Source organism: Physcomitrium patens, chromosome 22, assembly GCF_059467195.1.
Source record: "Physcomitrium patens ecotype Gransden chromosome 22, ASM5946719v1, whole genome shotgun sequence".
Lineage (NCBI taxonomy): Eukaryota > Viridiplantae > Streptophyta > Bryopsida > Funariales > Funariaceae > Physcomitrium > Physcomitrium patens.
Window position 1 is genome coordinate 2,999,462 of NC_143431.1, and position 22,454 is coordinate 3,021,915.

The 22,454-nt window shown below is 34.2% G+C and overlaps 1 long non-coding RNA gene and 2 pseudogenes across 2 annotated transcripts; 1 reads left to right on the plus strand and 2 right to left on the minus strand.

Moving 5' to 3' along the window:
• Positions 1–230: 230 nt before the first annotated feature.
• Positions 231–2,386, plus strand: LOC141044786 (uncharacterized). The gene is made up of 2 exons (XR_012216484.2): positions 231–1,749; positions 2,179–2,386. It is a non-coding gene; the product is annotated as an uncharacterized LOC141044786 (long non-coding RNA).
• A 109-nt stretch (positions 2,387–2,495) lies between these two features.
• LOC112275370 (disease resistance protein L6-like) lies at positions 2,496–7,733 on the minus strand (annotated as a pseudogene). Its single transcript, XR_016499930.1, has 6 exons — positions 7,092–7,733; positions 5,076–6,266; positions 4,553–4,831; positions 3,347–4,285; positions 3,028–3,186; positions 2,496–2,917 (listed from the first exon to the last, which is right to left on the minus strand). The product of XR_016499930.1 is annotated as a disease resistance protein L6-like (transcript).
• Positions 7,734–11,505: 3,772 nt separating this feature from the next.
• LOC112275372 (exocyst complex component EXO70A1-like) lies at positions 11,506–14,912 on the minus strand (annotated as a pseudogene).
• Positions 14,913–22,454: the final 7,542 nt, after the last annotated feature.

Sequence of the window (22,454 nt, forward strand, 5' to 3'; positions counted from 1 at the left end):
TGCAGGATTGCCCTTATGTAGTCAACGAACTCATACTAATGCTAAGACTTATCACAAAGTCAGAAATGTTTCGATCAATCAACAAAGTTGATTGAGGCCACAGGCTATAAGTTTTTTCATTATTCACAATAAATGATGAAGGCACAAAGCAATGTCCAATGAAATTGAAATTCAATAACACATTTTGTTATTGGCTTTTCCTCTGCAAAAACATCATCAATTCGTAAGGCTGACTCCTATTGGTTGCCATATAGGCACAACAAGTCAAAGGGCACAATAAATATGTATATATATATATATATATATATATTAGTCATTGCATATTCTTTCTCTATTCTTGCATTGTAACTGTTGAAAGGCGGGGTGGGCTCGGATAATAGAATCTCTCATCCAAAAAACCAAAAGTTGGGGCATTTTTTTTTGTTTAATAGATTATTTTGTACAAACTTTTTTTACAAAATTGATTTTTAATTAGTAAACAGATAAGATGATTTTTTAAATTGATTTTTAATTTGTAAAAAAACCCAATCGATGATATCAAACAAAATCTAAAATTCAAGAAAAACTCATGCAGAAGAAAAAAAAAGTATGGTATTGCATATATTTGATCAACTTTAAGTAATACCATTATTACTATAACAGATTATAAATTATAAAGGAGATACAAAAACTTGGTTCTCCTCAAGTTCATTGGAATTCAAGGGATCTCATTGCTCAACCAATTATGTTGTTCAAGCAATTGCAAAAAATGTTGCCCGAACTACTATTCAACTGGGAATTTAGTCAATTGAAGTTGAAATAAAAGGTCTCTGTAGCTTGCAACATGGATTGGAATGACAAAGATTTTATCAATCAATTTTGATATGGATTAAAGGATAACATCAAAGATTTATTATTGATGATGCTATAAGAAAAATATTTAGAATAATTTATTGATTAAGCCATTGCATGCATTATTTAATTATTTCAAAGATATCAAGAATAAAGACTTCATTGAAGAGAAACAAATTAAGTAATGATAGAAGCTCTTAAGTTTTCAGAAACTTATTCATTAAGGCCAAAATCAATGCAAATTGATATGGCATGTTTTAAATGCCTCATAAAATAGAAAAAGACTCAAAGACATCAAAGAAGCTTGTGCTTATATTATAAAGAAGCTAAACATAGTGCTCAACATTGTCCAAAAAACAATGCAATAACAAAATGAAGAGCATGTTTGCTAAAAAAGACAATGTCTCAAAAAATGAATTTTACATAACTCTTAGTAAAGGTCTTATTTTCTACTTTTACCTATTTTTACTTAATCATATAGATAATTATTACAATAAATATGTATTTCTGTGACATAGAATTACTTTTGTGTGAGAATTTGTGAGACTGCCATCTTCAAAAACTACATGGAATTGACTTGATTCATTAATAATGTGCACTCAAAAAGTTAGGTGCCAAGTTTTTGAGTTGTACACCAAAACGAATAAAATTTCATTCAGAATAATTTGAATTTGAAATAAATTAAGATATTTTTTTTTTTTCATTTAAAACATATTTTTAAAGTTTAAAAGTTGAGAAGACAAATAAATTGAAGATGAGGGAAAAGATAATAAGAAATCTCATACAATAACAATAACCATACAATCACTTAGTCTTCTTGAATGTTGTATGAGTTGATAGAATTGGTGATTATTTGTAATTCAACATTATACTTCTCTATTTCTAATTATTTTAATAATTAATACATTAATATGTAAGGTAGACTTTCATTACATGTCAACTAAAAAAAATAAACATAGTATTCATTGAAAAAAAAGTAACTCATGTCAAAATTTAATACTTATAGTTGTCATAAATAGAAGATTGATGAATGTCTGCTATAAGTTTTAATTTCTCAAAGAAGAGTATTTATGTTACTTTTGTATACCTAATTCTAAAAACATATTTAAATTTAGACATATGTAATTTGGATAACTTAACTACTTTATAATAGTTTCTTAAGTTGTATAACATATTTTCATTTTATTCTAAAAAGAACTTAATATCAAAATTATTATAAATAAATTATCAAGTAAGGTATTGAAGTTTTACTATCATCAAATAGAAATACAGTATCCATCAGTACTTTCATTATACTTTCATTTCTCAGTTTTAAATGTTTTTTCTGTATTCTGAACTCTTTTTTAGGTGGAAATTATCCTTGTTATTGTTTTTCGGTGAATATTAAGATATCTTTTAATTCAGTTTCCATTCCTTAGTAAATTATCTAGCATCAAAAACCTCTTCATAAATTATAGCATTTAATGAGACATACCTTGTGGTATCTCTAAGAATGTCTCTTCCTCTTGTGATCTTATTTTTAATCAGATGGCAAAAAGTTAAAGAATTGTAACAATTTCAGTAGTTCATATAATTATTTTGTAAATGCAAATTCTTTTCATTGTTGTTCTTTCTTTATTGAAGTTATATATGTAATAATTATAAACAAATGTAAAGAAATCGTATGCAAATGAATCTCGCATTGGTTTTATTGTGTTGTGTTCTCTACTTGTTGCCTTGAATTGTCACAACTAGAATCTCACATCTCACTGCAGTGAGAACCTTGTAAGTCTCAACGTATATACTCAAAAGTTTCACACCACCGCACAGTTGGGTAGTCGTACACTATATACCCCCATTTATACTTATCTACACCCTCTTCATACGGCATCAGAATTGGTTCAAATTTAGTTTGATTTGGTGACTGAAAAACTGACATGGGATGGTCCAACTGATGGGGAGGAGGAAGCTCCCAATTCTCAGTCTCCGATTCCTTGAAGCAAGTTTCACACACGTCAAAGTCATTACACACGTTGCAATGCCAACCACGTTGACCTTTGATGAGCGTTTCGCATGTATCACATGTTCGGTAGAAAAAAGAATTCACCTGCACAAAACAGTCCATTCAATAAAAGCTCAAAAGCTCACAGCGTGCAATAAATTCAAAGTTGAAACACACGACCTGCATTCCAAGCTAGGGTGAATGGACAATCAGACCATGCCTTCGACCATGCCGCTCTCCTTCCTCGAAATTCTCGTCTCCACGCAAAGCTCATTCGCATCTCGCACTGAGCATATCTTCCTCGTCATTGTGTTCTCCACAAACCCGATGGCATGGTCGTAGTAGCTGATCACTTGACAACTTGGCGCTCTGGTCTGACATCAGCACAGTATCTAGTAGGGTAAATTCAAGGAAGATAAAATTAACTTGTAACTGATCATCACTTCCCATTTTTTGTACAAGATTGAGGTGTATACTGTGATGACAAAAATTTGAGATGGGTGTGTTAGACAATGTGGACTGAAAGCGCTGTACCTGTGACCAATCGTTGTGGTACGGGAGGCACACACCACTTCCACTCAAGTAGCATTCTCTCAAATTTGGGTTGGAGACCTGATTCTCATACAGATGCAACAAGCTGCGACATCTATAGACATCGATTTTCTCAAGAACAGTGCATTCACTAGATTCCAGGCCTCGCAATTGAGTTAGCCTTGTGCAGTTATAGAGGCTGAGTTTTCTGAGCTTTTTCACCTTCTCATGGAGGTCCACACAAACCAGTTGGGGACAGTCACCGAGCTCCAGTTCTTCAATGAACGCAGGCAACGCATCGACATTAGCCAGGTCCCAACTTCCTCTAATGTCCAAGATGGCCAAGGTTGTCAAGTCTTTGAAACTGTTGGGCAACTTGGTCAGCTTGTTGTCACGCATGAGAAGAGAGGTCAGTCCTTTCAACCTACCGAAGCTCCCAGGAAGGCTTTTTAGTGCGTCGCAAGAGATGATGTGAAGCTCACGAAGGCTTTGAAGCTCTCCGAAATCAGTGGGCAAATGAGTTAATCCTGAATTTTCGACAAGGATAAACCTCAACTTGGCAAGCCCCTTCATCGACTGTGGCAGCTCTGAGAGGGATCGGCACCCTGACAGCCAGAGCTCCTCCAGTAAAGAAAACCTAGAGAACGATTCTGGCAGTTTGGTGAGGCTGGAGGCGCCTAGAGCAGAAAATTTGATAAGGTTTGCTCCCAGCTCTCCGTCGTCGGTTGAGCATAGGGTCGCTATTTGGCTGCAGAAGTCCATTGACAATGCCTTGAGGTTTGATAGCTTGATCATGCCCTCGGGCAGCCTCTCCAGCTTCTGGCACTCACTCAAGTTAAGGTCATGGAGTCCCTGTAGGTCGCCCAGACAGCGTGGTAAAAGTTTTAGATTGCTGCACCCATGAAGATTCAGTGATCTAAGCATGGTCAGTAGTTTGATGGTCTATGGGAGCTCCTCCAATGCTGTGCAGTTCTGAATGATTAACACTCTCAGCAACCTGGGCACGGCCTGATTGGGACAGTCACGACACATTCAAAAAACGAACGACAACATCAGGACCACACATATCTATATATAGAAAATTATATTGAGAGTCGGCCTTAAGCTACATATAAAATAATAATAATCAGGCAATAACATGCATTTTTTAATCCAGAGGTTTGAATTGGAACCAAATACAGTATACTTATTAATCCTCTGTTTTGATACCTGTGCATCATAGTCTGCCCAAAGTCGAGCTAAGCTGTCACTATGTGAGAGATCCAAGATTACCAAATCCTGCATGTGCAATCTGGGAGGCAGCTCTCTGAGAAACGAGGATCTCCACTGCAGCCACCGTATCTTCTTAGATAGTAGGGAGAAATCTCCCTCAATTCGAGCTCCATCTAGTTGCATCAAGAGGATCTCAGACATCGTTTGAAATGCCAATGCAGCAAAACTTGTTTGCTCCGCCCCAACCAGCGACAATCCTCTTGCTTCCTTTGACCCCTACCATGACCAACAACAAGTATTAACGTTTGTCTTCTGAGACACCATGCTTACAAACATGCACAGCCACGAGTAAAATCTAAACATACGTATATCATTTCAATTGTGGTAGAAATCACTATAATTAAATCAGCACCAGGCATCAAAAACTCAATTCATATAATTTGTTGATTCTCTTTTTTGATAATTTCAACCATTCTTTATTTATATACATATCTCTCAGAATGGTTCAAAACGAACAAACCTTGTCTTCTTTCAGGTATTTTTCAGCTTCACTAGGATTCCACAGATGGCAAGGATGCCCTTCTTTCTTCAAACTACCAATCTTCTCCACCTCGTCCATCTTTCTGCCCATCTCCCGGAGGAGGTCATGCATGGTCAGTCTTTTGTCGTCGTCCACTTCCACAAGCGACTTGTCTTTCAAAATTTGCAAGGAATCATGGACCATTTTAGAGGTCATGCAGTCCAAGGACGGGCAAGACCTACAAGATTTCCAGATGTCGATAGCATCCTCCTCCAGCAAACCAACCATTTGGCAAGAGACATCTAAGAACATCATCTTGTCTGGATCCCGTAGACCCTTGTAACTGATGCTAAGAACATCTATGATATCAGGTCTATCCCTCAGAGTCTCGGATGCCTCACTCCACACTTCCTCCGACTTTCCATATAAATGTTGTCCTATAACCTTCAATGCCAAGGGAAGACCTCCACACAACTTAACCACCTTGTCTGCGAGAGGGCGAAAGACATTACCCTCGGCCGTTGAAAGTTCCCTCTTCTGGAAAGCGTGGAGCCAAAAAAGCTGAAACGAATCTTCATCTCCCAACTCCTCCATATCAAGCGGGCAAGAAGCACATCTAGACGGTTCAACGTTCATGATGGCTCTAATCGTATGCCTCTCACGTGAGGTTAATAATATTCGGCTTCCCGCGCCCAGATTCAGCATGTTGGGAACGAACTCCTTGAAGTGGTCCACGTTGCATATGTTGTCTAAGACAACCAACACTTTCACTCCAGCGAGGCGTACGTATGTTTCATCTAAGTTTCATGCTTCACGTATGCTCCAGCGAGGAGTATGTATGTTTCATCTAAGTTCTTCTCATTTTTGTTGAGGAGGTCGCGAAGTACCTGTTTTCGTAAGTGGCTCGGGTCCTTAAAAGCTTCTAGCTTCAGAAAGGTGTGCTTAGTGAATTCACGAGCAGTGGAGTAGTGGTTGTAGACTCTCTGGGCGAGTGTTGTTTTGCCAATGCCTCCGACGCCACATATGCCTAGTATCCCCACCTTGTCCCCCATTTCTTCTAGCAGTCCGAGTGTTCCTTGCAGTAGCACCTTGCCGCCAACGATTGGCCACGGGACCTGCTGTTCCCTACTTCGTGGTGGAATTAGTTCCTGCACCTGGTTGATGATTTTATTTTTGAGCTCTTTCCCATCTCTGCACAAACACACACACACACACACGCGGTACACATCGATCGGTGTCCAATCACAACCCTGTTCAATCTCTTTCTGGAATTGATAAACTGATCAGAGTCCAATCTCCCAAACACGAGCCATTAGTACCCCCCTTCTGCTGGTTTCATAAGCACTCTTACTGCCTGCATTAGAATCCAAGCTGGACTCAACTTGCCACGTACATTGTAAGGCCTGCCAACTGAGAAGTTGATGGGATCTAGGAGAAGGTCAAGAATTAGCATTATCTATTAAGCACTTGAAGCACTATAAACTAGTGATGACAACGGATTTGCACTGTTTCATGCTTCAATTCAATGTGAAAATCCCAGACTTCAAGGTGTATGGTGTTATGAAGCTGTCGGAAAAAACAGTCAAGGCGGATGTATCAGTCATTGTTCACTATACTGTACTATTGCCAACCTCACAACTATGAAATATGGAGTAGAAGAGGGAAAAGGGGCCCAAAAAGCCCCTTATTTTTGCATATAAGAATGTTCTCATCGACCTCCATTGGTCTAGCAGGAGTTGAATCGAAGAGCAGCTGGTTTTAAAGAGCAGCCTGGTAAACCTCTCAACTAAACACTGGGGGACGGAGGTGGACAACAGTACAGCATGTGTACCGACAATGTTAACTTAGGAAGCAAAATGCCCATTCAAACCACTGGTGACTGTGCAAAGGTTTGTAAAATTTTGAATCCTTGAACAAGTATGTAGAGCTCAATCGAATTTGTCAAAAGCAACGTGCTACAAAACAAACTCAATTACAAACAACTCAGAGTTTTGTTTCTGCGTTTCAGGGACATACTCGCCGGTTTTGAACACAAATCCTTTGAGATCCGCTGCATCATGTAGAGCTTTCCTCCACGCTGAGATTTGCTCACCAGGAAATTTGTTTTTCTTCTTCTGAAATGCTTTCCAGAAAGGACTTCGATCTGAATCAGGCGCGCGAAGATCTTGAGGATTTACGTCGTAAAAGACAGGCAACAAGGCGACACTCTTTCCTCAACGTTTTAGCATAGAAACCAGTTCATCGAGGCAGTATTTCGATTCAGCGTACTGTGGAGAGAATATGGCCAAGTGAACCGATGTGGCTTGAATGGCTGCTTCGATCTCCTCGAAGACTTGTCTCCCCTCTCCCAGTGACTTATCCACAAACTAAGTGTACTGCTTCTCCTCAAGCCCCTCCTGAAGGAAGGTGACAAACGAATACTTTGTGTTAGGACCCTGGTGGTTTATGAAAATGTCATACTTGATCTGATCCATTCTCACCCAGCTAGACTCCACTACTTGGAAAAGCAACAAAACTAGCACAAATGAGTCTGTGCCTACGCGAATGCAAAAACATAATCTCTGCGGATTACTTCAGATTTTCAAAGAAGCTGTACTAGGATTGGGGATGCTCTACAGTGACAAGATACGGTCGAGGTCCAAATCTAAATAGTGACGGACTGAGGAGTCAGCCACGAGAATAGATGGAGATTATTAAAGACTAATTGAGCCTGCTTACTTAGCGGACCCGTAGACCCCACGGCATATTAATAAGGCTTACCCCTACACCCCGCAGGATTTGGTGTTTACGGACCTCGCAGGGAAACCTAACGAAAAAGAATTCCGCATGGGAGGTGGGGGCTCTGGGACCAGGCTGGGAGATACACAAAGAGGGTTGGTCCAGCCTGCCTGCTGTATGGCATCCACGATGGAGCGGTATTTTGTGAGCAATAATATATGAGCGATGAGCGGTGTACAATGAACATTCTTCTGGACAACGTAAAATTGGAGGGATAAGCGGTTTTGGTCATTCCAAGAAGCACATCGAAAGCTGAGAACGCAGGCAAAGATGTTCGAGAGTGAGTGGGAGAGTGAGAAGGCTGAGATGGTAAGAGAAATTGACTGCCTGCTTGATGCTGTAGATTCCAAGGCTAAACTAGGCCAGCATCTTGACACACAACTGGACATGCTGCAACAAACTCTTGATCATGAACACATCCACCCAACACATGTGGAGGGAGTGATGAGCGAAGCAATAGCTGGAATGAACTCGGCTGAGAGGGCATTTTAAAAAGCTAGGTGGGCATTTGATGTTTTGGAGGAGCTACATGTCAAAATTTTCTTGGAACTGTTTCTTTGCTCTTTTAATGTGAGATTTTAGTGCCTTGGCCAGTTTCAACCTTAAGCATGTATTCTGAACCCATAGTATTAGTGTTAGAGACTTCTCTACGAGAGGCGTTTTGTTGGTTGAAGTTCGATGGAACCTAGTAAGACGATTTTCATGCTGGAGCTCCAGGATGAGGCAAGCGCAGCTGATGTGCAGAGCCTTCAAGCAACAGAATCTAATGTCAAGCTTGTAAGTTATCTTTTTACTTTAAATTCATTTTATGGTTTTTAAGTATTTCCTCATTAACAGCAGATGACTTTATCAAGTGGTGTGACATAAATTTTGATACTGATTGTTGACCTTGTGTGTGGGAATGGTGTGAGCTTCCACCATTTTCATCCATCATTCTTAATCAAGACACCGGCATGTAGATAATGACAACGGCAAGTACCATGGGAGTCAAGCTCTGGTGGGGTATACTAAAAAAATTCATTTGGGTTTCTGAGAGTCTTCAGTTCACGATCTCTAGTTTTTGCTCTGTGAGTGTTGTAACTTCATCAGCTTTGTCCTAAGCATTGACTCTATTGATCCAGCAATTTAGGATTTAAATTTAATTTTAACCTTTTAAATTTTGTGTCCATCAGTGCATGCCGTCTTTAATTTGTTAGCATGGAGCGGGAAAGAATATGTTGAAATGACCTCTAGTTTCTTGTTTCCTATCCTGTTTTGGCCATGCTTATTATATTTCATGTTTTCCAGATATTTGTTCAAATTTCTGGTAAATGAAAAGTCACTATTCAAGCTTACCATCCTCCACCTATCTCGACATGGGTACATACCAAATGTAATAAAGCACACGAAGAACTACCTTGTTCATTTACTGGGAATTAACTCCATTCCCACCCTGTCGAACCTTCACTGCCATGGCCCAGTTGAAAGTATGGATTCTTGGACAATATTCTTTGGCAGCTCGATTTTGGAGGTGGATTCGTGGAATCCTTCTAATTATATGTAATAGACAAAAGTATAACTTATTGACTATTGTCTTGTTATTGTATGAAAAACCATGAGCTTGCCAAAAATCTATTCTCGACTATTTATTAACATCAAGTTCAACATGCAAAAGGCGATTCAAATTACTTGTTTTACAGGACAATTGCTAAAACAGAAATGGACATACTTGCTACATATCACAGTTTCATTGCATTTATGAGAAGCTCGAAATTCCACAACTATAAAATAAAATTACTCCATATGTAGATTCAAAACACCAATACTAAATTGTGAATTTAAAACATTATAAAAATTGCTTAGGATGAAGAGAAGGGAAATAGAATTGAGAGTTGTGCGCAAAGCGAAGGCATGGTAGTCATGCAAAAATGCCAGACTAAATGAGCTGGAAGTTGAACTATTTTAACCAAGGTCTTTGCTTAATGTTCTGTCTATACTTGAAATTGGACAGTGTGGATCAGATTCGAATAAAATGAGTGTGCTTTATTGACTCTTTTTACCAAGTGTCGAGAGTTGCAAGATGCAGCACTCCTTTCGTTGCTGAAGAACTGCAATGGCGGTGAAATTGCCATGGGAGGATTTCAAGGTGGTATAAATTGGACAATGTCAAGAGATTTTGGTTGCTCATGAAGTCAGATTGTAGGAAATTGTTGCTTAGAAGGAACAGATGAAACAAGAGCTCTCAATTCAACCCCAAGAATAGAAAATTATTAAGCAACGAGATTTGGACCTGAAATATTTTAAGTAGCATGTGATAAGGCCTCGGCGCTACTTCGATCTAATGAAACAGCTTAGCATGATGAAAGAGAGAAACTTGTCTCAAAGATAAATACATTTAAGAGTAAAGAACTTGAATATGAGAGCCAAGTAAAGGAAATACAATGGGACATAGAAAGGCTTTAGGATGTCATAAGCAAGCTTGATGCACAAATATCATTTTTGGAGCAATATATTTGTGATTGGTCATTTGGTGATTGATAAAGCAAAAGTAGAACAAATGAAGCGGAATTCACAACTCTTTGAGTAATTCATTCAAAGCAATACAAGAGGCTAGAGATGCCACCCTTGATGAGCTTCGGAAACAATGACCGCAATCAAAAGTTTACTATATCCATTGGGAGATTGTACATAGGACGCAACAGTTGTCCAAAGAGGAGGCACTGACATATTTATGAGGCTGGATATCAAAGTTCAATTATCTCTTGAGGAATTACAAGGAGAGAAATTGAACGCAGAATTTGTCAGCAATAAAGAAGTTGAACATATCAACTCTGCTTTGAAAATGCTTCGTCACATTTTAAGGGGATTAAACATTGAATCACTTTGTAGTTTTGAGGATGGTCAGCTGCTAAGGATAGCGACATACTGAAGTGGGAGAAAAATATCATCACCACGCTTTATATTCAATATAAATGATTGATATCAAGATTGCGTCTAAAAGTAGGTTTGAAGAGGCTTCAGATGTTGTAATCAGAGCCAAAAAATCAGTCGAGGATAGAGTACATCAAGAAAAACCTCTACGGATGTCAAAGAGACAAAGCATGTGCAGTCACAGCTCCAGCAAGCGCAATGCACCTTTGGCTACCTAAGTTCGCAACTCAAGCATGAAAAGGACCACATAACTTTTGCAAAGAAGGTGACTCAACAGTTTAAGAATAATAATTTGATAACTCGAGAGGAAACCTGACGTATATTATGTCTCAACTTGAATGCACGAACACTACTAGAAAGAGTGTTCAAGTACTATTAAGAATCCTACATGAGGTTTGAATTTATAACACCCTCTGATCTCAACTGAGACACACTTAGAAGTGAGGAACATTTTGGATTTAGTAGCTTCATTGAATGTTCGATCCTATTTATTTGCTAGGTAAGAGGATATGCTGCAAAGCAAAGGATGTGGTAAATCCATTTCAAAACAATTGAAATAACCTTAAAAGATAATGAGAGAATAATGGATAAGAAGGAATTATAAATTTAAAATATATATATATATATATATATATATGAAACATCATCATCATATATCAAATTTGATTCTTTTTTTCTTTTTTTTTTTCTTTATTTTTCTTTTTTTTCCCCTTTTTGTTTTGTTTTCAGTCGTATTCATTTACTCTAACTAGAAGGTCTCTTGTTTATGGAGACAAAGACAATATTCTATATGATCATCTTCTATTCATCTAAAAATGAAATATATAGTGCCAATGTTTCAAGGTAGAAAAGTGTGTGGGTAACTTTGAAGTTTTTTTTGTAGTCAAAATACAATATACACAAAGACTATTGTGAATAAAATTTGGAAAAAACATACTCTCTTCAATATACATGTATACCCATTGCTAGCTAAAGTTATTGTCATAAATGCAAAGAGAAAGATCTCCTTCTCAAAGAAGAGCCTATTGAGTCATTGCTTCCTGTAAAGAAGTCATCAATGGCCACCTCAAGCTCCTCCACAGTGTACTTAATATACTTGTCTGAATGCCTTTTTGTCTCAATGTGGTGTTCGTTGTCATATTATAAATGCTTATAGTATGTAAAAATTAGTTAGAACATATAATATATCCATCAGTCTTGGTGTATGTTAGAATGGTTAATAGATTAATTTAAAGAGAGTGGATTTAAGAAACTTTATTTTGAGTTTTATCTTTTTAATTATAGCATTTCAAAAAAATCATAGAACCTAAATGTTAGCATGAAGCCTTGAGAGGAGATTAGAGTCTAAAGAAGAAATTCTTAACTAGTAGGAGGCTTATTGGGAAGGATGAAAGCAAGGCGTGGTTGAATGAAGGCAAGGAATGGGGATCTTCATTCCTATTGATTGAAGGCCATATCCAATGGGCTTCAAGGAGGCTGTTCGAGGCCTTATTAGGGATTAGGGTTTTATTTTCAAGGGAATTCAAGCTTTGGAGGCTAGGGTCAGAAAATTCAAGGTTTTGGATATAATTTGGATGAAGAGTTTGTGTGATTTCGAGTTTTTGTGAAGGAGATATAGGTGTTCAAAGTTAAGGTGTCAAATTTGTACCTACTGTCACTCTTTGAAGCATAACATATGCGTACGGAGTGCAATGAAAGTTCGGTGATTGGAGTTGGAGAGAACACTTTTTTGGCTATACTTTACATATATTGTTTGATGAATTCTAAGTCTAGATGAAGAAGTTATAGGCCATTGAAGACAATACATGTAATTCAAAGGCAGTAAGTGAGTCATTTTGTTGATAGTAATGGTTGGAGCCATATCTTGATTTTTTAGACAAATTTTTGGCTCAAAATTTTCATAAGTGTGAGTTATTAGGTTAAAAGCTATAAATCAAAGTTTCATAGTATTTGAGTATTTATATTGAGAAATATAAAGAAAATAACATATAGGTGTATGTAAGCTAGGATTTAAAGCTACTGTTAGGATTTTGGTGATATCTCAAGATCCATAACAAATTTGTAGTTGAAATTTTTGGAGTAGTTTTTGAAAGTATATCAGTAATTCATGTAAAATTTTAAGTTGATTGGACAATCTGATTGTGAGATATGAGCTGTTGAAGTTTGGAAAACATTTCTCATAATAATATATAAGATTTTAAGATACTTTATCATACATTTGGGTGTTTTTTTGGTACTTGGGCTTATGTATTGATGTAATTGCCATATAAGGAAAAATATTATATATATAAATTTGGTACTTTTATATCTTAGACTTGATTTATTATTTAGTGGTAGCTAGAAGTCCAGCGCTTTCTTGAGGCAAACTCTCTCTATCTTGACACCGTGACGACCCAAAAAGGCATTGTAAGCCAGTAATAACTTGTCAGCGATGAAGATGCATAACTTGTCTCCAAGGTCAGGATCCATTACTACCCACTGCGATTGCGCTTTGTAAGCCTCATCAAATTTATTGTTGAAGTTTTTTGGATAGTTTTTGAAAGTATATTAGTACTTCATGTAAAATTTTAGGTTGTTTGGACAGTCCGATTATAAGATATGAGTTGTTGAAGTTTGAAAAATATTTTTCATAAGGATATATAAGGTTTTAAGATACTTTATCATATATTTGGGTGTTTTTTTGGTACTTAGGCTTATGTAGTGATGTAATTGCCCTATAAAAAAAAATATTATATATATATATAAACTTGGTACTTTTATATCTTAGACTTGATTGATTATTTAGTAGTAACTAGAAGTCTAGCACTTTCTTGAGGCAAACTCTCTCTATCATGGCACCGTGACGATCCATGAAGATACTGTAAGCCAGCAGTAATTTTTCAGTGATGAAGATGCATAACTTGTCTCCAAAGTCGGGATCCATCACTACCCACTGCGATTGCGCTTTGTGAGCCTCATCAAATTTGTTGTTGAAATTTTTGAAGCTGTCTTTGAGAGTAAGACAAGAAATAGACACCAATGAGACACCTTTGTTGCCTTGGTCCTTGTGCAACCCTTCGTCCCTCAGATAAGCCAAAAAAATTTCCATGCAGCCCTTTGATAGCTAGCTGCATATTATCTCACCATACTGACATACATCATCATCTAAATTTCTCTAAGCAACTCTCTGACCTCTGAACCTTTCACCTTTCTGTACTACATAGTGAATGTTGTTCATGAGGAATAGGTGCATCAATACAAGGTCCTTGTACATCTTCGCTTTCACGTCCAAGTTGTTTTGTAGGGTCCAAGCCAAGCGGCCTATCAAGCTTATCAACATTGAGTATTCACTTCTATTGAATCTATCATTCTTTTTTTTCGATGATAAAACAGATCATTCTTAAGCCTTTAAATTATCCCTTTCAACATAGACTTGCTTCAATGTATCACTATACTCACATGCCAATTTGATGTAGTTTATTATGCAACAAGTAAGTGGATGGGATGTATTGTTGTAATCTTATGATTGCATCATGTATCAAAGAAGAATATTATTTATTATCAAGATGCGATACAGAAGAGGATATAGAGTATTTATATGTAGTATAGATCTATACATAGGTATGTAATATAATCAATCAATTTCTTGAATTCAAGGGATTATTGATAGGAACTGAAAAAGCATAGGATGATAAACAAGTTTCATGACCTCCCTTCAAGAAGTATTTAGCATAGAAATCCTAAACAGTTCTTATTTTGTTTTTTGTTGTTTTATTTTTTTTCTCTTGTTTTTGAAGAGTGCCATTTGTAGAGCCATGTGCACGAGGTCTCTATTGGTGAGCATATTCTTCTTGTTGTTTTTTTTTATTGTATATTATATTTAATGTCTTGTACATGTCTCATTTCAGAGTTTGTTAAGTTTGTTTGATACAAGTCAATGGTTTCTTCTTTACATTGTGTGGTGTATAGCTCTTGCCTTAAGAAAGTTTTGTGAGGCCATGGTGAGTGCAATCAAGGCAATGTTAGTTCTCTAGAACTTGAGACTTCTTGCTTGTCCCTAACCAGGTAGAAATTTTATTAAAACCTAGTTGTGAATAGAAAAAAAAAAAAAAAAAAAAAAAAAAAATGATTTTTTCAAAAAAAAACGTAATTGTAAGCATTTGATAAATTTTATATGTGAAACTTTAAGGTAGAAAAGGTGCTTAGAATTTTAGTGATTACTTTTTTAGAAAATTCTATCAAAAGAAAATTTGAATGTTAGAAAATCCTAAAATTTAAGAAATCCTAATTTTAAAATTTTAACTTTAAAATCTTAAATTAGAATATAAAAATAATTATGTGGAATATTTTTTAATGTGCACATTCATTTTGAGGTGTCAAAGATAAGAACTTTTGGAAGATACATAAATAAGTGAGATAAGTATCAAAGAAAAAGAACATGTCATTCTTGAAGGTCTTCATTTCTATTAAATTATCTTCAAGATTGTGTCAATTGTAATGTCTTGTCCAATAAGTTAGCAAATGAAAGCTTTTGATTTGAATTTTTGGGCTATTAGTCCTCTATCTTATTAGCACCTCTAATATAAAGAAATCACAAAAAATGATAGAAGATCAAATACAATCTTTATTGCACATCCTTTCTTTTATAGCAAAGATTTGTTTGCTTCTTTATCTTCGTTTTGATGGATGTGTTGATAACAAGTTTTGAAATTTTATGCTACATTTGTGAGATTCTTTGTTGGTATATGAAGTTATTCGGTATATTACTAAAAAAGTTGATATAGATGTTAGAAAAGAAGTGAAAAGAAAAAAATAAGAATATAAATATAAAATATAAAATATAAAATGAGTACTAATAAAATAAAATCAACTCATAAGTTATGTATTAAAAAAATTTAAAATTTAGTTCATTCAAGTAATTATTTTGGATATGCTTATAATTTTAATGAGTTTGTTTGATTTGGAATTGAAGAAAAATGACAGTAATCCAAATAATAGGAAAGATAGTCTAACAGTGAAAATAAGTCATAAGTAGGAATGTTGTAAAATAAGATGATTAATTGAATAAGTCTCTGTAGATTCTCTGTTACAGTCAAAAGAGGGACAGATGCACATATTGGTTTGATTCACTAATAAAAATTAGTAGTAGGAATTTTGACATTTAATAGCAATTTGAAGAATTGTATTACTTGTTATTCTATTATGTTCTAATGTTGTCTTTACCACATTGTTCCTCTACAATGGCACTGCTCAAAAACTTTTGGGAGTATATGAACTCTCCTTAAAGCAACAAGGCTTTGAAGTTGCCATTTCATAGTACAAGTTTGGTACTTGTTTATCTTGTACAGAATTTATTTCAAAAATTTGTTATAATACAAATAGTTATATAAATCTGAATCAAATGATTGCAAAGGAATTTATTCTACAAGAGTGCCTAGATTCTAAAGCAAAGAATTTTTCCTATGAATAATTCATTTCATTGGAGTAGGTCCAATGATTGTCTCCTTGTTATTGATCAATCAAAGACTACCCACTTGTAGTTTTTGCTTACAACTTTAATAAATATTGTTAACAAGGGCCATTGGATTGGATCATGAGCAATATAATGAAGTAGAAGATGATATATACATGAAAGTTGTATTCTCTTATATTTTATGAGCAGTTCATAGAATTGATTTTGTGTGAGAATTTGCGACATTTCCATCTTCAAAAACTACATGGAATTGGCTTGCTTCATTAAAAATATGTACTCCAAAAGTTGGATGCCAAGTTTTTGAATTGTACACCATAAGAGATAAAATTTTATTCAAAGAAATTTAGATTTGAAACAAATTAAGATATTTTTTTTTTCTCCTTCATTTAAAGAATATTTTTAAAGTTTGAAAGTTGAGAAGACAAAAAAATTAAAGATAAAGAAAAAAATAAGAAGAAATCTCACATAATAACCATACAATCACTTAGTCTTATTGAATATTTTAAAATAGCAATAAATATAAAATTATAAATGGAAAACAAATCTCATGGTTAAGTTCTTACATTATAAAAAAGAATTTATTTCTTCACATAGCTTTTCCTTTCTATAAAATATCTACATCTTGGATTGATAGTATAGAATAATAAAAAGGCTAAAGAAAGAAATTTTAACAAACTAATTAATTATTGTATAATGTACAAGTTGATATAACTAGTAAATTTAATTTAAGACTAAAAAAATAAATTATTTTTTTAAAGCATCAAACAATTCTTTGCCTTCTTTATTCTACTCAAGTTTGTCTTTATAAGTCAAATATATAAATAGAGCTATAATTTGAAAACGATTTTTGATGAAGATCCAATAGTAATTGGCAAAGCTCAAAAATCATTGCATATTTCTTACTATTTCTAGAATCTTCTAATCTATGATAGTCTAGACCTTCTTTGAATCCATCATTAATTCTTTGTTGGAAATGATGTATCCAAAGAAGTCAACTTGAATAGTGTGGAATACACTCTTTTTTAACTTTGTATATAATCTTGCATCTCTAAGTTTTTGTAACACATGGCAAACATGAACTTCATACTCTTTTCTATTCTTAAAATAAATTAAGATGTTGTCTAAATAACAAACAACAAAACCATTAAGAAACTCATGAAAGACATCATTCATTAGATGTTGAAAAATAGCTGGTACATTTGTGAGTAAAAAAGGCATGACATTATATTTAAAATATCCATATCTGGTTCAAAATATAATTTTCTATTCATTTCTTTCTTTAATGTGTATCAGATAATGTATTTCTTATAGATCTATTTTTGTATAGATCTTTGCTTGATTGACTTGATTAAGAAGTCTTCAAATCAAAGATAGAGGATACATATTTTTGATGGTGATCTTGTTGAATCTTCAATAATCCATACACATCTACAAAGATTTGTCTTTTTTCTTCATAAATAAGATAAGAGCTTCTATTAGAGATTTAAAATGGCATATGATATTCTTAGCCAAATTTTCATTAATGTATTCCTTGAGTGTAATCAACTTGTTTTGTGATAGGCTATAGATTTGTCCAAATGGTAGTTGAACTCTTTCATAAAGATTAATGGAACAATTATAAGGACGATGCTCTGAAAGAATATCTACATTTTTTTTTTCAAAAATGTTTTAAAAATCTTGTTACTAGCTAGGAATATTACTCGGCATCTTCTTGCCATCAAAACTAGACATGGCATATATAACAAAAGATAATCCTTTTTTTGTAACAAGCATAAAATTTCTCGCACTTATTAGTAAAAATTTGGATGTTTTAGACTTATATATTTTTACTTGACTAACAAGATTTTGGATCAAACTATCAAAAAAATTAAAGTTATAAGAAATCCAATCTATCTAAGAATTATAATTTTTTAATCAAAATAATCCTAAAATAATCAAATTGGACAAAGATCATATCATATTAAATATTATTATGCTATTATGATCTTTAATTGTTACATCTAAAGGAACAATCTCATGCATAACATTTCCAAAAGATAATAAATGATCATATATGACTTCTATATATATAGATTTAGTTTTTTTGACTAACAATATCTCTTATTTTTTGACAAAATCTTCATCTATAAAACAAGCTGAGACTCTTGAATCTAACAAAGGTAAGACTTTGTGATTTTTTGGTCCTAAATAAACTTCTATTGTAAAACAAGGTAAGAGGTTTGAAGAAAGAATAGGACTTTTACTAGGAATTATGCAAGATTCTAGCCACATGATCCTTATTGTAGTTGGAGAAACTTATTTTCTGACACATTGTCTTCTTTAGCAACCATGCTTCTCATTTTGTGGTTGCATTGTTTCTTTGGACAATGTTGAGCAGTATGTTTAGCTTTTCCACAATATAAGCATAAGAGTTTTTGACATCATTAAGTCTTTTCTTGTTTCATGAGGTATTTAAAACATATCATATTAATTTGCATTGGTTTTGGCCTTGATGAATATATTTCTAAAAACTTGAAAATAGCCATCATTATTTGATTTGTTCCTCTCCAGCCAAGTCTTTTTTCTTAACATCTTTCAAATAATTGATTCTTGCATGCAATGCCTTGAGCAATAAATTGTTCCAAAGATTTTGCCTTTGATGTTGTCAGTAATAAATCTTTGACATTATCCTTCAACTCATATTGAAATTGATTAATAAGGACTTTTTCATTTCAATCTACATTGTAAGTAAGGTTTTGGAATTCAATAGCATACATGGTGGCTAACCATGATACTTATTATAAAAATAAGAGTTTAAACTTTGCTACTTTTTTTCAATCACTTTTTCTAAATATGGCCGTAAATACTTTTAGGAATGAATACAAATCATAAAGGAGTTGTGAATCATTTCCTATTAAAGATACAAACTAAGAGAGAACACTTCTTGATAGAAATGTACCTTTGAATCTGACTTGAGTAAATCCATTGGAGTATTGGAAGAAATACAACCTAAGATAGAGCTTGACTTGTTGTAAAAATCCTTGAAATTTTGATCTTGTTCCATCAAACTTCTCAGGCATACTAATCTTTATCTCCACTATAATTATAGAAGCAAAATTCTTTGGATTTGGTTGTAAGGTCAATCTACTTACTTCTTTCAACTACACAATTTCTTGATGCAGACTTTGAACTTTTTCTATAGGCATAGGAATAGTATGTCTATGAATCATGTTGAAAACATGTGAGATTTCTACTCTTAGAATATTAAAAAACTCATGAAAATCTATAATAATTGCAAATCTATTCTTACTCCCACTGACAGTAGCATCCAGAATCTTTACTTTCATAGACAACTCAAACAAGTTCAAAAAGTTAAATTAGAGGAGGATAATCTATAACCTCTAATATCAAGTGAAAATTTCTACAAAGAGGGATAATTCACTATCTTGTAAGAAAGAATCTATCTTAGAAAACAAGATTGTTTGTTTAAAGATGGATAGTCTATAATTTTCAAAATTCAACTATAGAAGTATGGTAATCCACTCACTTCTAAAACAAGAAAAAAACAATAAGTTAGCACTCTTGTCAAATTGTCAAGGACATGAATCTCGAAGAAAGAAATCCTCAATACATTCTTGTGACATTGAAAAGAACTAAAAAGTCACTCATAGATGATATATTATTAAATTAGAATTGCTAATGGAAAAAACAAGAAGATTAGAAAGTCTTGAAGTAAGACTAAGAATTAGAAAGGCATTGAAAAGAGTGAAGAAGGCTTCACTCTTACCTCTATATATATATTCTTAATTAGGAGCTATGTAGAGATATTCCATAAGATCTCCAAAACATATTAACTTTGCAAGAGACATATCTTTTACTTACAAGATAAGTTTTTTATACATGGACTACATAGTTAGCTTGTTTTGCAAGCTACCAATATGTAGTTAACTTATTGGCTAAGTTTTTAACCTATTAATCAACTACAAACACATGTAAAATCAAAGTAGCATCTATATAGCTTCTAAGAAGCTTCTCTAGAAGATATTATGAAATTAATCTATTTTTATTTACTTTTACTTACTTCTATCTAATCATATATGTATTTATTAGAATATGTATGTATATCCATGATACTTTGTAGCTTCTGTGTATTTATGATATTTAGAAAATGAAAAACTCACAATGAGTAGATTCAACCTAAAAGATTTCACTTGCTAACTTATTGGATGATACATTTCTATTGTTACAATCTGCAAGACAACATAATCAAGATGAATATCCTCAAGAATGACATGTCCTTTTTCAAATAGATGGTGAGATATAATGTATTTGGTATAATAACTTTGAAAGAGTTTCTCGATATTTGGTAATTTTATTAGAAATGGAAACAATTCTTGATGATGTTTCAATTATTTTATTTGAAGGAAGTTATAAAGGCCTCAAACATCTTCAAAGAAAATAAAGATCAAAGTATGTTGCAAATACAATTTGTCGCATCTTGAATTTCATCAATACACAATAATCGCTCTTCATGGAACTTGTCCTTAAAAGAAGGGATAATATCATGGATAGACATATATACTCTAATAAATATCTATATGATTAAGTAGAAGTAGGTAAAAATAGATAAAAGTAGGTCTATTTCATAATACCTTCTAGAAAAGCTTCTTAGAAGCTTTATAGATGTTGCTTTGACTTTACATATATTTGTAATTGATTGGTAGGTTAGAAACTTGATCAACAACTTAACCATGTTTTAAAAGCTTGTGGAACAAGCTAATTATGTGGTCTACATATGAAAAACTTGCCTTGCAAGTTAAGATATGTATTTTGCATAGTCAACATGTTTTGGAGGTCCTATAGGACATGGCCACATAGTTGCTAATTAAGAATATATGTGGAGGCAAGAGTGAAGCCTTCTTCATTCTTGTCAATGCTTTTCTAGTCCTTAGTCTTATTTCAAGATTTTCTACTCTTCTTGTTTTTAGCAGTAGCCATTCTAATTCAATATTGTATCATCTTTGAATAAGTTTTTAGTTCTTTTTAGAGACATAAGAGTGTATTGAGGATTTCTTTCTTCAAGATTCATATCCTTGACATGTTGCTAATTGTGACTTAGTATAGGATCTACCCACAATGGGTATAAGGAATAAAGTCATTAACCTCTTTATTTCTACTATGTTCCAGAAATTCTCTTGTTTCATGATTGCAAACATTTTTAGCTTCCTTACATAGTAATTTTGAGTACTTAATAACTTGTTTGACTCTCCTACTTCACAACTCAAGAACTTTTCTTCGGTTTTTTCCATCTCTCTAGGTATTTATTCTTTAGGGTATATTTTCCTATAGTACTTCTATCACCTTTCTTAACTAAGTAGGAAGTATAAGACAATTTATTTTTCATTAGGCAATAAAAAAGTTACATGCACTTAGGTTAAGAGCCACATTAAATATTGTTGTAATAGTAACTCTACATTTCACCTAATCCTAATGAGGACAAGGGGATGTTTGGTGGATGAATGAAGGCATAGGTTGAATATCTTAAACAAAACTTCTAAGTGAGAATGTGGAAACATTTCAGATGGTACCCTCTTTTGATTACTACTATCTAGATTGCTGATCATGTTGGCAGTCTCTTGGTGCCATAGAAAATGCTCGTCCTTGCCAAGAAAAATTTGGACCAGTTCATCGTTTTGGAATCGAACAATTTTGGAGCATATATAGTGGCAAACCTCTGAATCATCCTGAAGTAAAATGACGGAAAATACAAAAATGAAAGGAACCTCATAAATTACCTACAGACAAGATGAAGCACTTATTTAAGAAGCTCACTTAGTTATTTCCCCATGACCAGTCTCAAGGATGAACCGTGGATTCTCGTATATTACAGAGCATAGCTGGTGCCATGATAGTGAGCTCCAACTACTAGCAGACTCAGTGCTTATCAATCCAGGCATTACGTGCTCTTCAGAGAGATTTTCCACTCCCCGGTTCACACGAAAGATACCAAAATAAACGAAGTGGTTTCAAAAAAGTCTATATGAACATGGATAGGAGGTGCAGAATAAACGAAAACCTCACTAACTGAGCACAATTCTGGACACAAATTCCAGCGCAGCATGACGGGTGGAATCTGGACACATCTACGATGTGGTTTATTCAGATCAAGAGATTGGGGCAACCGCATTTTCGACAGCAATCGTTTGCTTTCCAGTTGTCCAGGTGTACTCGTAGAATGAAATGAATTATGCAACATCAAC